A 16,507-nucleotide genomic window follows, 5' to 3' on the forward strand; every position below is an offset into this window, starting at 1 on the left:
AATTACCGACTTTTTCGCTATACAAACTTTTATTATTAACTCGTTGAACGAAACTACTAGATTTTGTGCAGGATTTGCGTAGTGTTTTGCAGCTGAAAGCTGTATTTTTTTAACCAATCACAAACCACTCTACTGAGATTTACGCAAGTACTGCACATGTTTGCAGCCCAGGTGCAGAGACGTTCACTGCGACATGTATATGTGTTTCTTGGATTACACCAAGGCTTTTGACAGATACCAGCATAGAAAAAGTGAGTTAACAGATATTGGACTGGATGGAAAAGACATCAGAATTATCGCTAACCTCTACTGGGGCCAAAAAGCTACAGTCAGAGTTGAAAAGAGGCAGACATAGCACATTAACATCAAAAGAGGTGTGGACAGGGTAGTCTGCATATTTGTTACTTTTGAGCCATTCTACGTCTGTTGGGACTACATTGGACGCTGAATTTGACTCGTTCGTGGTCAATGTGTGCCAAATTGTATTCTTTCGTCTTAAAAAAACACAAATTGAGGCAGAGTTAACGGTGGAATCATCAATAAGATCCGCTATGCTGATGACACCGTCTTGGTATCGGACAGTATAGAGGGGCTACAAGAGTTGTTAAACAGGGAAGCCTGAAATCATGCTTACTGTGAAGCGTAAAAATTAGAGTATTTTTTGCCATATCATGAGAAAAAATACAGCATTTTCCAAAACATAATCCAAGGCAAAGTTGAGGGCCTGGAAGAAGAAGAATTTCATGGCTGGCTAACCTGCAAAAATGGTTTGGAGCAACATCTACTGAACTGTTCCGATGATGATAGCCAACGTCCGTAATCGGATAGGGCAATAGAAGAAGAAGAAGAAGAAGACTGCACATGTAGAGTTTTTGGTGTCAAGCTCACTTCCGTGAATCTAAGCAGTTTTCAGCTTGCTGCTTTTTTTGGACCGATTTTAAACTACCGGACCATTATTGAGGCAAATGAGTTATAGTCCAATCCATTTAAAAAGAAATTAAAATCGATGGCCATTAATAAATAAATTGTTCTTTAACCGTTGCAGAGCAAACTTTAATGTTCCTTAATTAGGATTAGTGTTGAGCATTGAAAGTCGATCGAGATTTGATTTATAACTTAATCAGCAGTACCGTTACTTATTTGATTTTTGGAAGCCATTAAGGATGAAAAAGGGTGTCTTGGGTTAATTTAGTAACTAAATATTACACGCAAAGGTGAAAATTTTACACTGTACGATGGTGCGTGACCGAAGCCTTCTTACAATCTTATCGGATGCATTAGCTCACTCATTTACACCTCTTTATCATTCCTTTGCCCGCTTTGTAATTAGTTATTCCACTGTGACAGGACACGGAAACACAAATCTAAATTGAATCTTTTTGAGTTACGGAACTGTGCTAAATTGCCACGAGTTATTATTATAAACGATCCATATCGTGACGGTTTCAAGAAAAATTTCACTTTCAATTTGCGCCATTTTTGTCAGTAATATGACCACATTTTATTCGGTGTTGCTTCTAGAAAGACTGGAAATTTGAGTAAAAGTGAGTTAAAAAAAAATTTACGTACACAAAGGTGAAATTGGCTTCAAGTAACCTGCTTTTTTAACAAGATTTTCGGTAATGTAACTCATATTGTTTAGGAACGAAAATAGCTTTTATTGACATATTTTTTTGGTATTTTGGTTTAAGTAAAATTACTACAACCAGTACTGCCTAATTGACAACTTCAAATCACAACAAAAGGGAATCATCAAGAGAAAGACCTGTAGAACGTGACCCCGCCATTGTGAGCTTCTATCAACACTTCTCTTAAGAATTCTGTTCACTGCTTTCAAGGATAGGCCCTCTGGATGTTAATTCTTGAAAACAGGGAAAAAGTGCTGATAGAATGTGACAGTAAACCTGACAATTTGAGGGTCCTGGCACATTCTGCATACGTTTCTCTTGAAAACTCCAAGAATAGGCACCCAGCTGTTTATATGTATATGCTCCTATGAAGGTGAGGGAATTCGGGAATATTCCTTGAAACTGGCAGTCTCTCTTCAAATTATGACATAAGTCCCTCTCTCTCACAAACAGTTAAACTACGACGTTCGAGAAGGTAAACAATACAACTGAACTGTTGTTGCTAGATAAACATTTTTTGTGTTAAAATTATAATGATGATCGCGTAATTGGTAAATTAGCAATTTCCTACCAGTTTCAACTGAATTAAACCGATTTATTTCAGATTAAACAGTAATTATAGCTGTCTAACGTTGCAATTGGAATGCTTCAAAGTTTCGATACATTCTTATTAAACACCTATTTTAATAACCATTCCGCTCTAGTAATTCATATTTCAAGCAATATTCAAATGTTATTTATTAATTTACAATGATATGGTCTGGCCTCTTATGCTGAGGTTTTTTTCGGCCGAACCAACAGTAATTACCCAGCAAATTGGTTTTATGCAACCCTTAATTACCGGTTGACTTTTAAATCGTCTATAGAAATATTATTGCCGCAGCTACTGAATCGAATTTCTAATTGGGTTAAGTGGAATTGCCTCTTGTTCGCCCGAACGTAAACTTTCGGGCATTGTAATGGATTGATATTTGGATTTACGTAAATAATCCGTTCCGGAAAAGTTTTCGAGTAGTATTTTTAACTCGGAATTGGGTTGAAAGGCACACAGACTTTCTCAGTCAGTTGCAGGGGCTAAACTATATTTCGCACCTTCCATAACAAACTAATATAGTTTTCGAATTGGGGAAGTTCGGCCGATTATTCTTTGACTTGTGCGGTAGGTGAGAAAACTTCGATTTTCCACTCTCTGGTCGAATTATTAATAGTGACTGCCGCTGACTGCGTGTTATGCAAATCGACCACAGAGAATTAAGTCAATTTTTGACATGCGACAAATTAGAATTTATAGTTTGACATTAAAAGAAAATGTCTATCGTTTGTCTTTGTGGTTAAAAGTTAAAATCAATAAAATAACAACAACTAATAATTAAACAGTTTAAAGCTGTTCTTTGGTTACGCCTTAAAATCCGTGTTTATTCATTTGTTTCCACCCCTTTTGTGTGTCAAAATATTAATTAGAAAAGGTTACCGAACAATTGATTGCGGCTTGAAGCCGATGATTGATGCGCCACTTACCGAGTGTTGCCTAATATTTGTAATGGGGCCGAACGCACAATGAGTTTGCAGTCAATTTGAATGGGGCAGAGCCCTAAACTGTTGCATGAGACGATTTGAGAAAATTGCGCCCTTCAACCATACCAATTATTGTCATCACGTTAATTATTTACCGTTTCAATATTAACTGGAAAGGTTTGACACGTTTAATGTATGCGTTTAATTACTTATTTTTTAGACGGTTAATTGATTTTAATATTCATTCGATAACTGATTGTAATTAGCCCTGTTCAGTTGCAGTCCGTTAATAACTGTTTAATCATTCAATCGTCTGTTCTTTGTTTCGTCGCATTTGCGTAATCGCAAAATTGTTTGTGATTGGTCAGCAGCAAGCTGAAAACTACTTTTTTTGACCAATCAAAAATTAAAAAAAGTTATGATTGGCATTAAAGTAATTGTCATCAAAGTCTAAGTCTATGGAACATGCGTAAATCTCACTACAGTCGGTATTAGGTAGTTTGTGATCATGACCAATCATAAACAACCAACACTATTGCACATGTGGACCAGTCAGAGAAGTGGGCGGGTTTGTGATTGATCAAGAAAAGTAGCTTTCAGCTTACCACATACCACAAACTGCTGTATTGTAAACAAATGCTGCACATATACCGTACGTGAACGTAATTATTTTCGCAACTAATCCAGTGCTTAATTAATTTTCCATGAAGTAACTAAAAGCAAATCCCCTTAATTGCCAAAACTTTGTTATTTTCCTCTTTGTAAGCCAACGTAAACCTAGAAATCTGATTTATATTATGTATGTTTATGTACTTTGCATCTACGTGAGTTCTTTTTCGATCTATATACGGCAGAGATAAAACGTCGGACGCGTGCAAAACGGAAATCCACGGACTCAAATAATATAATCCCATTTCGGAGCCCCCTAAGCTGTTATATAACCAAACATAAAGCGAACTTGATTAATGCTTCGGATTATCTCGATTCGAGGTAATAATCGGAATTTCAAACGTTGGGGATCGTCCTCGACTAGTCTTGCAGAGCGACTTGATCACGTTTCTCCAGTTTAATTGAGTGTCCCTCTCATTATTAGAGGAGGCTTTTTGGTGTTTGACACTAATTTACTTTGATATTCACCTGAAACTTTGACGACGATTCAGTGCTAATACTAGACTAGTCATTTTATATGAAAAGATTGAGAGATTGATGTTAATTCAGGTAGTAAACTACTACTGAAACAATCTGCTGTCAGTATGAGCTATTTTTGCTTGCCACTACCCGCTATACTTATGGATAAATCCAATTGTTTGAGTAGTTTATTTCAAGCTAATTTTGACTATACTGACATTTTTTTACATTCTGGTAATTAAAATGTTCTAGCAATCGAGTAACATAACAAAGACTGAATCGTTTATTTTGCTACTTCAGGAAGCTAATCTGGTGGAGTCTCAATCATAATCACGCTGATACCGAACCACCGGGTACTGTGGTCGGTTACGGCGATTTTATTATAAATAATGGGAACCGTTCGTCGGTGTAGATTTATAACTTTAGATAAGTTACGACCTAGAATATACAGAATGTTTCAGCAAATTTGATTTAAAAGGGCTCGTACGAATTTGCTATCCCGTTCAGGGCCGTTCGACTGTGAAATACCTCTGCAGAGCTTTAAGGGGGATTTCATTGTTTTATCATAAAGTGGGCTTACACACAGTCAATAATTAACCAATTTAATATCGAGTGCATTATTTAGCGGTTGACTAAAATTTTAATTAGCCTCTGCAAGCACAAACATGAGCGGCATTTTCCGCTTGGATTCGTCGATATTCGGTTAAATAATGGGATTTCCACAACCAAATTAATAATCATAGATTCTCCTGTATTTGGTTGGAATTTCGTAATTAGGTTTGTAATAACTATTTTTCAAAACCACCCTGTATGGACAAAGTAAAAAGAGTGTCCAGGTAAAAAAAAACATTATATTCAATATTCTACAGCGTGAACGACAAACACGACATTCCTGCAATGGTCCCTCAGTTCTGCTGTCAGTAATTGAAACCCATCCATGCGGGCCCATTCAGACAATACTCAACTAATATAAGGGACATTTATATCAATAAATGTCTTTCGCTGGTCCGGAAAAATACGTGGACTGTCTTCCGTGATTTATCCCAAAGTAAAATTACATTTTTCAGTTTCCGCATTGTCTCTTTCTGTTTGCGTTTTTCCTCCGCACCGTTACGGAAAGTTTATTAGATGGAAATGGAAAATCGTTTTGTCTGCCGCATGCTACTTTTTTTCCTGTTCCCTATTTTCCGCCAAAATGCTGCAATAACGAATATTCGATTTTGATAACAAGAACTCTACGTTCTATCTTCCATGCGGCCAATTTACTATGTTTAGTGCAAAACCAGTGTATTGCCATACTGTTTCAATGACATTTGATAGAGCAGGATACAGATACGTTAGTTTTGCACTAAACTAGGCAAGACTGCATCAACTACAGCACAGTGGGCATAGTTTGTAATGAATGACCAATCACAAACTAAGAACACTGCTGTGATTTATGCAAATGCTGCCCCCTTTGCACCTTTAAAGTTACATTTACAATCACTTCAATGACATGGAAAATCTGTACTTAAGTGTGATTGTCGTCGTATACGTAAAATCTAATACAAATCTTAAGTTTAAAAGATCCTTGGAAATTTGGATTAAAGAGGAGAATAAAAAACCAAGCAATCTGCCATCTCTGTCCCCCCTTGTAGAATGACAGCCAGCAGACTAGTGATCTAGTTAAGCCTGTGAAGATGGCTGTCTGAATACACCCGAAACATGTTAGGCAGATAACAACTTAATTAATAAATATTTTGTGAAAATTGACTCTGAGTTTTGTTTTCACTTACAACTTTCATTTGTTTACCTGGAATTAGTACACTACATTTGACTAGGTTTACATCAGTGACAGTGAAATGCAATCCGTGATTGTGTGTGACAAACTTTTAATTTTTTGTACTTCTACGACCTTAATATACCAGGTTACAGCTAAATTTTTAACTTCTCTGAATTTAAAACGTGCTGTCACTAATTTTAGATTGTCCTAAGACGTTTCCTGCGGGAACGTGGTCCAATTTAGCGGAAACCCCGAGCCTAAACTAAATTTAACTCACCGAAAATCGAAAAGAAACATATTTTCGAGGGCCAATGTTATCCGCCTAAGCGTTTTATTTTTAGTGTATGTGTCTCTTTCAGAAATAAGTTAAGAATTGAGCGTTAACTAATTCAGCTTTATGCGCGTCAATAAGATTCGGAGTTTCAGCGCACACGCTTATTAAGACTCATAAAAATATGCATATTTCCATAAAGGCCCCTTTTAAAGGGCCACGAGGCGTTTTACAATTGGTACACCGGGTGTGTTTACGGTTTCGAGGATTTACGACGCTCCATTTTCATGGAGTGCAAACTGCCGAGAGAAACGGTAAAAATTGCAACAAAGCAAACACTCGCGTAAAATTGTTTTTTATTCAGTTTGGTACACTCTTTACTTTTAGAAACTTTGTTTACAAACAAATTCTGACATGTAGTGCCGTGCCATCTTGGTGTCTGAACCAACACCAAATTGACAGACTGTCAATATGTAAGAAACCATTAATAAACTCCTTTTGTAAACAAGTTTTGACAGTTGTTACGTTCAGAATGGCTATTTTTGACTTGTAGCATCACTTTGGCGCTTGTAACAGCATCAAATCGGTCACGTGACCAGCTCCAATTGAAGACTTCTCATAATCATTATCAATGCTGCTTACAGTGTTGTCAGAATGTTTAAAAAAATTCTTAAATGCTATAAACAGGGCGGAAGGGTTACTCAAAGTGGTAAATCCATAACAAAAGGGCTTTCGACGACACGTAAGTGGCCCTAGACTCAGGTTTACTCGAAGCCCGGATAATAATCTCTCAAAACATGAACATGCACATATGCAAACGGATTATTCGCTTGTGCATACAAGTTTCATAATGCCGGAGCTTTCTAAGCCTTTGTCTTAATCATTCTAACTACATTATAGCCGCGATTCGGAGCCCTGAACCGCTTTATTTTACCTATTCAGCTGTGCTATTGTTTCTGAAGAGGTTCACGTCTAATATAATATTACAGCAGTTTATAATGTAGTATTATGCTGATATAGGGATTAATACACATTAACACCCTTAATTTAGTGCGTATTTTAAGACTGTGAATCATCATAAAAAGTGACACACCCCAACCCTAGGTAAAGGGTTGCAATCACCTCAGGCCATTACATAATGGAAAATTCTTGCTAATGTTGTTACAATCCATCTTTGAATGTCTATCCCCTGAATTAACTCTGTGTGGTGTTGTGTTATGTGTGATTGTATCCCAATCTGTGGCACCAATTGAAAGAGTATAAAAAATACTACAAAATGGTATTAAAATTGAAAATCTCAGAAACACGTTTTATATCAAATACTGCAAGTAAACGTTTCTAAATAGTGATTTTTCCAACTTTAGAGCATGGTTTGGTAGTTTTGACGTTAGTGCCAGTTGTCACGTGATTTTAGAAGACTATTTAGCTAGACTATGAAGTGACAAGTGTCAAAATAACTGTTAAATCTCAGAAAATCGTCTTAATTTGAAAACTGTGTTAAAATGTAATACTTCCAAAACTAGAAAGAGAGTAAGAAAATGACTGTTTCAAGCGGATTTTTAGAATCCTTAGTAAATTTCCTATTCAATAAACTGAAAAAGTATATGAAAAGTTCACAACCAACAAAATGGCGTAAACAACGTAATTAAAAATGGTAGACAAAAAACAGGAAAACGGTAGAACTACAAAAACGATAGATATACCATTTTAATGGTAGACGTGGCAACATTGGTTGCCTAGTCAGATGACATCTGTCTGAAACTTGACTTTTGACAAATGACGGTAGTATGTAAGCAAAGCTTTAAACTAGTAACAGAATGATAATAGGATGGCACAACTGGCACAGGCATAACTGAACCAGAAAAAAGTTAAATTAAGCCATTTTTGCCATCATCTCTCCACTAGATTTAAGTTGTGTAATTACTTGGTATCCTTTCGCTTTGTTAACCTTGTTCCACCAAGTATTAAAAGTCTCTCTGTCCTGTATTGCGCTACTAAATTACATGATTGGCATTTGACATTTTCTCGCTTTGCTTACTCCAATTAGTTGTTTTAATTTACAAGAAATTAACACGGCGTATGTGCAAATCTATGCTGTTTCACTATCAGTAATTTGATATTTTTTTGCTTACAGACGATGATGTTTTTGCAATTTTGTTGTGCTTGTTGCGGTTTTAATTACGCACTTTCGGCAATTTTTTTTATATTTACAACAAGAAAAATGCCGCTATTTAGCCTTGTAGTCCCTAATCTACGCTACTGCTACACCGTTACCAAGAACAAAACCGCCTTTCAGTTTGTGCTCGGCAGCAGGAGTTCTTCCTGCTCGGATTTAATGTTAATGGTTGCGGATTTCTTCTTTTTCTACCATTTGCCTTGTCCATAAATCGCGTTTTAATTATTATGCCTGCATCACCGGTTTCTGTACTCACTCACTCATCAATTTCCATCCTGTAATCGAATAAAGTCATCAAATTTTAAAACAAACACAAAGGTATTTAAAACATCTTTGAATAGCAAATTGGCTTGGCACAATAAAAGCTTATTAAAATTTACCTCTTAATTAAACCGCAATTTTGTATTTCGTTGTTTTATTTAAAGGCTGTCCTGGAAAAGGGACAATTTTTTGTAAAGAGAAATTGGGTTAGGGAATAATTTGAATCTCAACGAAGGTTTTACATTAATAATTCAGTCAAAACGTCATGGTTTTTTAACATAATTAGACTAATCGTAATACACAGGGCGTCCCGATAAATCAAACAAACACCCACCGTTGGTGATAAATCAGCAATTAGCGTTTTGCGTGCACTATTATTTAATGCTCGCAACGTGATTAAATTAATGCGAATCTATGTACATTTCCGAAACAGTTCAATTTAAATATTTATAATACGCGTATCAAATTAATCACAAAACCATAAATACAGGTTAGGATCCATGTGTCCATAAAAACTTTTATTGTATACGCGTGTATTTAGTATCGTTTGTGTAATATTCATTTAACCTGTGATTTATGATCGTTGCATCCAGGCAATGTTATAATAAATATCCAGACAAAAAATGCTTACCGCACTAGTTTGATATTATGTACCATAATTTCCTGGGCGATCAATGTTTCCTGCTACTTGTATATAGTACCGGTACTGCCTTATTATACCTATACTCGACCAAGTCGGTTTTTAGTCATTTTTCAAAACCCATTATTGTTTATTATCATTGCAAGAAGACGCCAGTCATCATCATCGTTATATACCAGTCAGTAAATCGATAACGTATTCAATGTTGCCAGGTCTACCGTTAAAATGGTATATCTACCGTTTTTGTAGTTCTTCTACCGTTCTTCAAACTCTGCTCAAAAGTTGCAAAAATCAGGGTTTAGAAATGTCTTCTTGCAGTATTTGATATAATACATGTTTCTGAGAATTATGACAGTTATTTTGACAATTATCACGTGCCCCTCTAGCTAAATACTGTTCTGCAATCACGTGACAACTGTCACTAACGTCAAAACTGTCAAACCATGTTCAAAAGTTGCAAAAATCAGGATTTAAAAATGTCTTCTTACAGTATTCGATATAAAGAGGGTTTTTGAGATTTACGATTTTTGGCAATGGTCAGGTGACTGCCTAGCTAAATTATCCTTTAAAACCACGTGATATCTGTCACTAATGTCAAAACTTAAAAAACAATTATTAATGAAAAAATAAAAAATCTGTGTTTTTGAAGTACGGTTTTTATAGCAATGATCAAAATTATTGACAACTAAAAAGACACCCTGTATAATAATGAGTTCGTTTTGATCTACCGTTTTTTGACTGATTATTCCACCGCCATTAAATATTTTGACTTGGCAACACTGAACGTGTTAGCGGATTTATGGGTTTTGTACGTTATTGCAAACTCATAAGTACCTAATTACAAGTCAAAAAAAATATTATTTCTTTTCTAAACAGCAAAAAAGTAATCGTTTCTAGTATGAAATTTTGTGTTCTTTTCCATTTGTAACAAAAAATGTCAGTATTGTCGAAATCCATTTTCAAATAAATCAATTCACTTACGGGATTTTACTTAATAATTAATAGTGGTTGCAGACAAAAATGGTACTTGATGGCATCATGAATTTGGTTGTACCACAATAATTTTAAAGATTGTATTGTGGTGTAAGCTTTCCTATGTTAGGTCCCTCTGCCATAAACACTTCCATGTTGTTTTGTGTAGAAAAATCCAGTATCATTCTGGTTTATATTAACTTGAAACAAACCGTTTGCTCAATGGGATTTACTAAGAACGAGAGAGGAAAAATGATGTTCAACACTTGGAACAATAAATTACTGTCCTGTTTAGTTAAAGTGTTTTTCGTTTTTCCTGCAGAATATAATAAATAATATTATCCTTCCTTGTTGTTTCCACATTCGTTGTCCCTTCCAAACCGAATCTCGACCGAAATTTAAATTGGAAGATAAGAGAGACTCTCCCCAGCTTCTCTTGGGGTCCTAAACAAGCAAATTTTTCGATAATTCCGGCAGAAAAGACTTTCCTCAAACAAAGTCCTTCCGAATTGTCGTACATTATTACACGCAAAATATACAAAGTAACTTGGGGAATTTCGCTTAATTAAAACCGACTATAGGCCAAATCGAGGTGTTAGACATCGAAATCGTCATCAATTAGTAATCGTCCGCTCTTATCTCGATCTTCGAACGAGGGACGAGGGGGGAACAAAGAAGAAGCGATAATTAAAGATGCCTTGGGAACTAACTCTTTCTCTCTTGCGGGCGTCGTCCGATGAGTTAAAAATCGAGGGCAACAGCAAAAAGATAAACAAGGGGCACACCAATGAGGGGGCCCCGGTAGGACAGGTGGCAGTCGTCGAGGCTCCGGACTTGTTTTGTAATCATTCTCCTATGGACCAGGATCAGTGGCGTGGATCATCAAAATCCCTGTATTTCAAACTTATTAGACTTGGACATGTACAATTTTTACAAAATTCTTCATAATCAAGTTCAGTGGTTTTTCATATTCAATTGTTTTCACAAGACTACTTCAATTTTTCGCGATTACTAAACAAAACAGTCCGGTCCTGGTAAAAAAGTAGAAAACCCGACCAGATCTCAAGCAGCGGATGCTGGCAGGTGCTGTTGTTGGGTTCGCTTTTAGGTTCTGTGTACCTAAGGACGAGAATCCCATACACGTCCAACAAAATATACACTGACAGTTACGTGTATCCGGACTGGTATACGGAGTTATTCGAGCAGGTGTGATTGCGGCTTTATTTCGGTACCCCCGGGGTACCTTTAGTTAGAAATTTAAACGGGCGCAATTGTCTGAAATCAGTTTCCAAAAAAAAAATAATTAGACTATTCTCTTGCATGTTTTTGGATCCTTTCGAAGCCGGGCAGTGTGTGGTAATTGCGTTACTTTCGAGCCCGATTAAACATTTGGTAGGGCGCTAATTACAATGTTTGGTTCGCGGTTTGGTCCGGATGTCGTTAAAATGGAATTTTTCAAGAGCGACGCATGCAATAATCGAATCGGGTAAAACGCAATTAAAACCGCCAGCATGGTACTCCGCAATTGACTGTTTCCTATTTGTCCCACTTGGGGAAGACTTTATTAAGAACTGTCTGATGATTTTCACATTTTTTTTTAAATACAAGTTGAAATAAATATCTCAGGTGTTATTTAAATTTGACAGTCTGCAATGTCACTTTTTGTTGCAAGTAAAAAAACGAATTAACTACGTGACGTGGCTTGTCCTGCATTAGAAACTACCCTCGGATGACAAAAAGTTGCAAAGCCAATTTATAACAAAATTAGTTTTTGTTCAAAAAAGTGGGTTCTGTTCAATCTGTTCCAGGGTGAGTTTGACCCCATATTACGATCGACAACTTACAGTCCGTCAGGTGTAAAACCCATTCAGGCGGGCATTAAAAGCCACCAGGTAGATACAACCACGTCGAAGATGAGGGGAGCAAATAAACCAGGGAATAAGCGAAGTCGTCAGTCTTTGTTTCGGTGCTTTGAGCTATTGTCAGTCATTATCAAGACGATTGAAAAAAACCCGATGATATCAATCGTATTAAGTGCGAGGAAGCTTTCGATATTGAAGATAAGTCAATCATCATAAATGTGTTAGCTTAAGTGCTGCGAATATTGGACTTAAGTCTGATTTCATTGTTACAAACGATTTAACTAAATAAATTTAGGGCGTGTTCCACATAATACCAACAAGCTCAAGCAATTATTATTATTAGTCCGTTGTTAGAATAAGTAATTGATTTTGATGAATCCGGCGTCGTTGTTCGTTACTGACAGGTAACAACGTTTTAATCTGACACGTGATTGCCTTCTCAGTTAATTATTATCATGGCAACAAGGTATTTAATCACACACAAGTGTGTTTCTAATATACACTTACGCAATCTGGTGGCTGTGTAACGGTTAATTACCCTCCTACTGTTTTTGTATTTGACTTTTTCCTTTCAAATTTATAAATACCGTTCAATAATCAATAGAAAGGATTTTACAACAATAATAAATGTATTTTTGGTAGCAGCTATAGAAAACATTATCATACAGCACAGTGGGTAAGTTGTGATTAGTCAAAAAAGCAGCTTTCAGCTTCCTGACCAATCAAAAACTACAAACAGTGCAGTGATTTACGCAAATACCGCACATGTCGACATGGTTACTCTAACCTACCAGTAAAATCCAAATTCTTTTCCTAAATATCTCTTTTTGACTTTAAAATTATGAAAAAATCCACTTGTTTAGCAATTCCTTTGAAATGTTAATCGTGCGTGTGTTTAAAACGCTCCGACACCTCAAAAATTATTTTTCTTTCATTCCTAAAGGCCCGGATGCTGAAAAAACCACGAAAATGATTTAATCGTATTGAAAGAAGAATTCCCACACCGTTTTTTCAGCTCTCTTTTAAAGCGTATCATGTGTTAGGAACTATGCTTACCATATGCCTTATAACGACAGCAAGGTTAAGAGGACTCAGGTCTGGAGTGTCGACAGGCGATTTGTTACATGATTTTTCGACAGGTCAGGTGGTTGTTTTGCCCATCGCAGAACCAAAAAAAAACACTTCTCACGAATTGGACAACCCGAAACAGGTAAGAATTGGAAAAAGGTTGTAATTATTTTTTAATATTACAGTGGTTTGGAAGGCAAGATTGATAATCAAGAGGAAAGTTTACACCAGGGCAACTTGATCCTTTGATACCCGAAACAAATTAAACTCTAATCCAGTTTTTATTAAGAGCACGCAAGTTTACTTCCTTTGTAAACCGCGATTCAACCGCCGTCACGTCTGAAACCTTACAAAATTACTTCAAGTATCATGTTTTGACCGGATTACTTAAAAAAATGCGGATTATTGATCCTTCTAAGTTGATTTCTAAAGACACATTTGTATTTTAGAACTAAATAATGCATTTTTTTCGCTACCGCAAACACAGAAAACAAAATAACGTAAAAGCATAATTTCCCAAGTCCTTTTCTCTTTTGGCTCTCGAAAACATGATGATGCATCGCGTGTAGAGTCACACGTAATCATTTCTGACATGCGAGAAAGGAAAAACTACCTACTAAATGTTCCATTTCCGTATTTTTTCCGATCTTTGAGAACCGACAGGACAATTTTATACCTGAAAGCAATTAGCCCAGATCGGAGGCAACAAAAGTGTCGTTTTGTTCCTTTATTATTGTCGTGGGCCATCTGCGATCATCTCCAGGGAAATCAATAAGTTGTAAATAGAAAAGATTAAACTAACGCGATAACACCCACACGTCGGACCTACTATGCAGATGTTGTAACTACTCCCCTGAGAAACGAGGGAATGTTCTTCATAAATAGGGTTATACGAAATGAAAAAGTGAATGAAAGGCGTAGGAATATCGATTTCCAAAATTGGAAAAGAGCAGATCATACAAAGACATTTGAATGATCCATTGACGTGAAAAGTTTTAGCATTTGCCCACTAGAAAATGTCAGAGAATACATTTATGCGGATGATACAGGCCGCATTCGTTTTCAAGCTCCATAGAGCGACCAGAGCGTTTTTGACGTCACGATGACGTAATTTGGCAAAACTATCATTTAACCAATTGTCAAATTACGTCATTGTGATGTTAAAAAGGCTCTGCTCGCTCCATGGAGCGTGAAAACGAATGAGGCCACAATGTATTCAGTGTTGCCAAGTTAAAACATTTAATGGCGGTAGAATAATCGGTCACGTGATCGACAATTGTCACGTGATCGTAAAACACTTTTTAGCTAGACGGTCACGTGACAATTGTCAAAATAACTATCATATTTCTCAAAAACACGTTTTATATCAAATACTGGAAGAAAACGTTTCTAAACTCAAATTTTGGCACTTTAGTGCTTGGTTTGATAGTTAAAATGTAATTCTTGCAAATTCTAGTAAAATTCTGACAATAGTGACAGACATCACGTGGATTTAGAGGTTTTAGTGAATGTATTGCAGTAATTCTGGGTTTACAGAGGGCTGGCTGTTTTTTCTTGACAAACTACCCACTGTGCAGAGATTTAAGCTAATGATGCAGATGCATTAAACTTCCCATAACAAAAGAAAAGCTGCACAACATAAACGAGATTACCATCTGATATTATGTACTTACAGTTTCCGGTGACCTTCTCCAAGCCCCCCGAGAGGATTTAGGTCGTGTACGCCACTGCACCGCCAGCCGGTTCCCAATAAATTAAAGGTGCAATCGAAAAGAAATCTCTGAAAATCACCTGCCCTGGTCCTTTAACAAAAAAAATCAGTTTCGGGCCCTTTCGTCTACAGGCCACCTGTCCTACTTTCCAGTAAACGGTGATTGGAAAGGAACAGGTGATTTTTTGTGAAAAAAACTGGTTCTGGAGTATGTACAAAAAGCGTTTAATACAAGAAGCACCTTATGTAAGTCTAAACATAAATCGTTTGAAATCGAAACGTAATGGAGTGTAAACGTGGTGGAAAAAGTGGTAATTTTTAGGAACCGCCGATTCCTATGATTTTAATTCGATTCCACGGCGGTAAAAACGTTTTCTGGTACCTGGGCCTGGTGATCATCACCCTCGAAATTAACTTTTTCCTAGTAACATGCTTCGCTGATAATTGAAGTCAAAATAGGTGTAAGTCGAGTGCTCGTTTAATTAAAAATCACAGTCAACGATGACTATTCCATTTTTAAATAATCAAATTAACAAATCAGGATGCCTTCTGGTTGGCTTGATTGAATTGCCTGTATAAACAAGCACTATTAATTTCTTCCACTCTTACGCTTTTATCTTGCTACCAACCGTGTTGTTGAACTTAAAATTGATTCAATTATCATTAAACTACGATCACATTTTAATTTGATTGAGAATCCTGCATATATTTAGGATACAGTGGTAACAATTAAAAACTTATTTTAGTTTTCAAATGTGAAGTATTTACGTAAATCACAGACACTGTTTTTAGTTTCTGATTGGTCAAAAAAAGCTGCTTTTCTTTGACCAATCACAAAACTACCAACTGTGCAGTATTTGCATAAATCTATAATCTACTGTTTGTAGTTTGTATGTGGTGTTTTTTTTTTGACTAATCTCAAACTACCCACAGTGTTGAATTTTACTCAAATCCTGCACATTTAGACTTGGTTTAGTACATTTACAAGGTTCCACATTTTTCTTTTTGTTACATACAGGAGGTTCATCCTACTAGCACCCACAAAAAACGTCTGCGTGTTAGAAATGCCTGTTACATACGTACGAAGAATACCAAAGGAAAATAGTTACGGTCGGATACTCAATAGGACCGCAATGTTCCACGTGATAAGATCAACATGGACGTAGAAAATTAAAAATTAGTGTATGGTTTCACGATAAGAACTGGATGAAAAGATTTTGACACGTGAATTTGAAGCAGAAAGCGCTTTAATAAATTATAACTGAGCTAGACAGCAAAAACTGTTTTTGTTACCAAGTAACAAACCACAAAACTGTTTTACTTTAATTTCTGCTTTTGATCTTCTTTCTGTTCACAATTTAAAAATAATGCCTGTAATTTTTTTATAATACTATTTCAATTCTCCCATCCGTTTGCATAACGAATGTGGGCAGGTTTCCGGTCTATTAAATACCCATCAAATCTAATTATCAAAACTGACATAATACGGTGTTTCTTCACATACATTTCGGAC

The 16,507-nt window shown here is 36.3% G+C and overlaps 2 long non-coding RNA genes across 2 annotated transcripts; both read left to right on the forward strand.

Annotated features, from left to right (window-relative positions):
- The first annotated feature begins 11,983 nt into the window (after positions 1 to 11,983).
- Positions 11,984 to 12,536, forward strand: LOC145734981 (uncharacterized). The gene is made up of 2 exons (XR_014179566.1): positions 11,984 to 12,162; positions 12,208 to 12,536. It is a non-coding gene; the product is annotated as an uncharacterized LOC145734981 (long non-coding RNA).
- A 2,181-nt stretch (positions 12,537 to 14,717) lies between these two features.
- On the forward strand, positions 14,718 to 16,258 carry LOC145735007 (uncharacterized). Its single transcript, XR_014179568.1, has 3 exons — positions 14,718 to 15,240; positions 15,317 to 15,455; positions 16,013 to 16,258. It is a non-coding gene; the product is annotated as an uncharacterized LOC145735007 (long non-coding RNA).
- The last annotated feature ends 249 nt before the right edge of the window (positions 16,259 to 16,507 follow it).

This window comes from Ips typographus, linkage group LG10 (genome assembly GCF_016097725.1).
Source record: "Ips typographus isolate SLU linkage group LG10, UJ_Ityp_2.0, whole genome shotgun sequence".
NCBI classification, from domain to species: domain Eukaryota; kingdom Metazoa; phylum Arthropoda; class Insecta; order Coleoptera; family Curculionidae; genus Ips; species Ips typographus.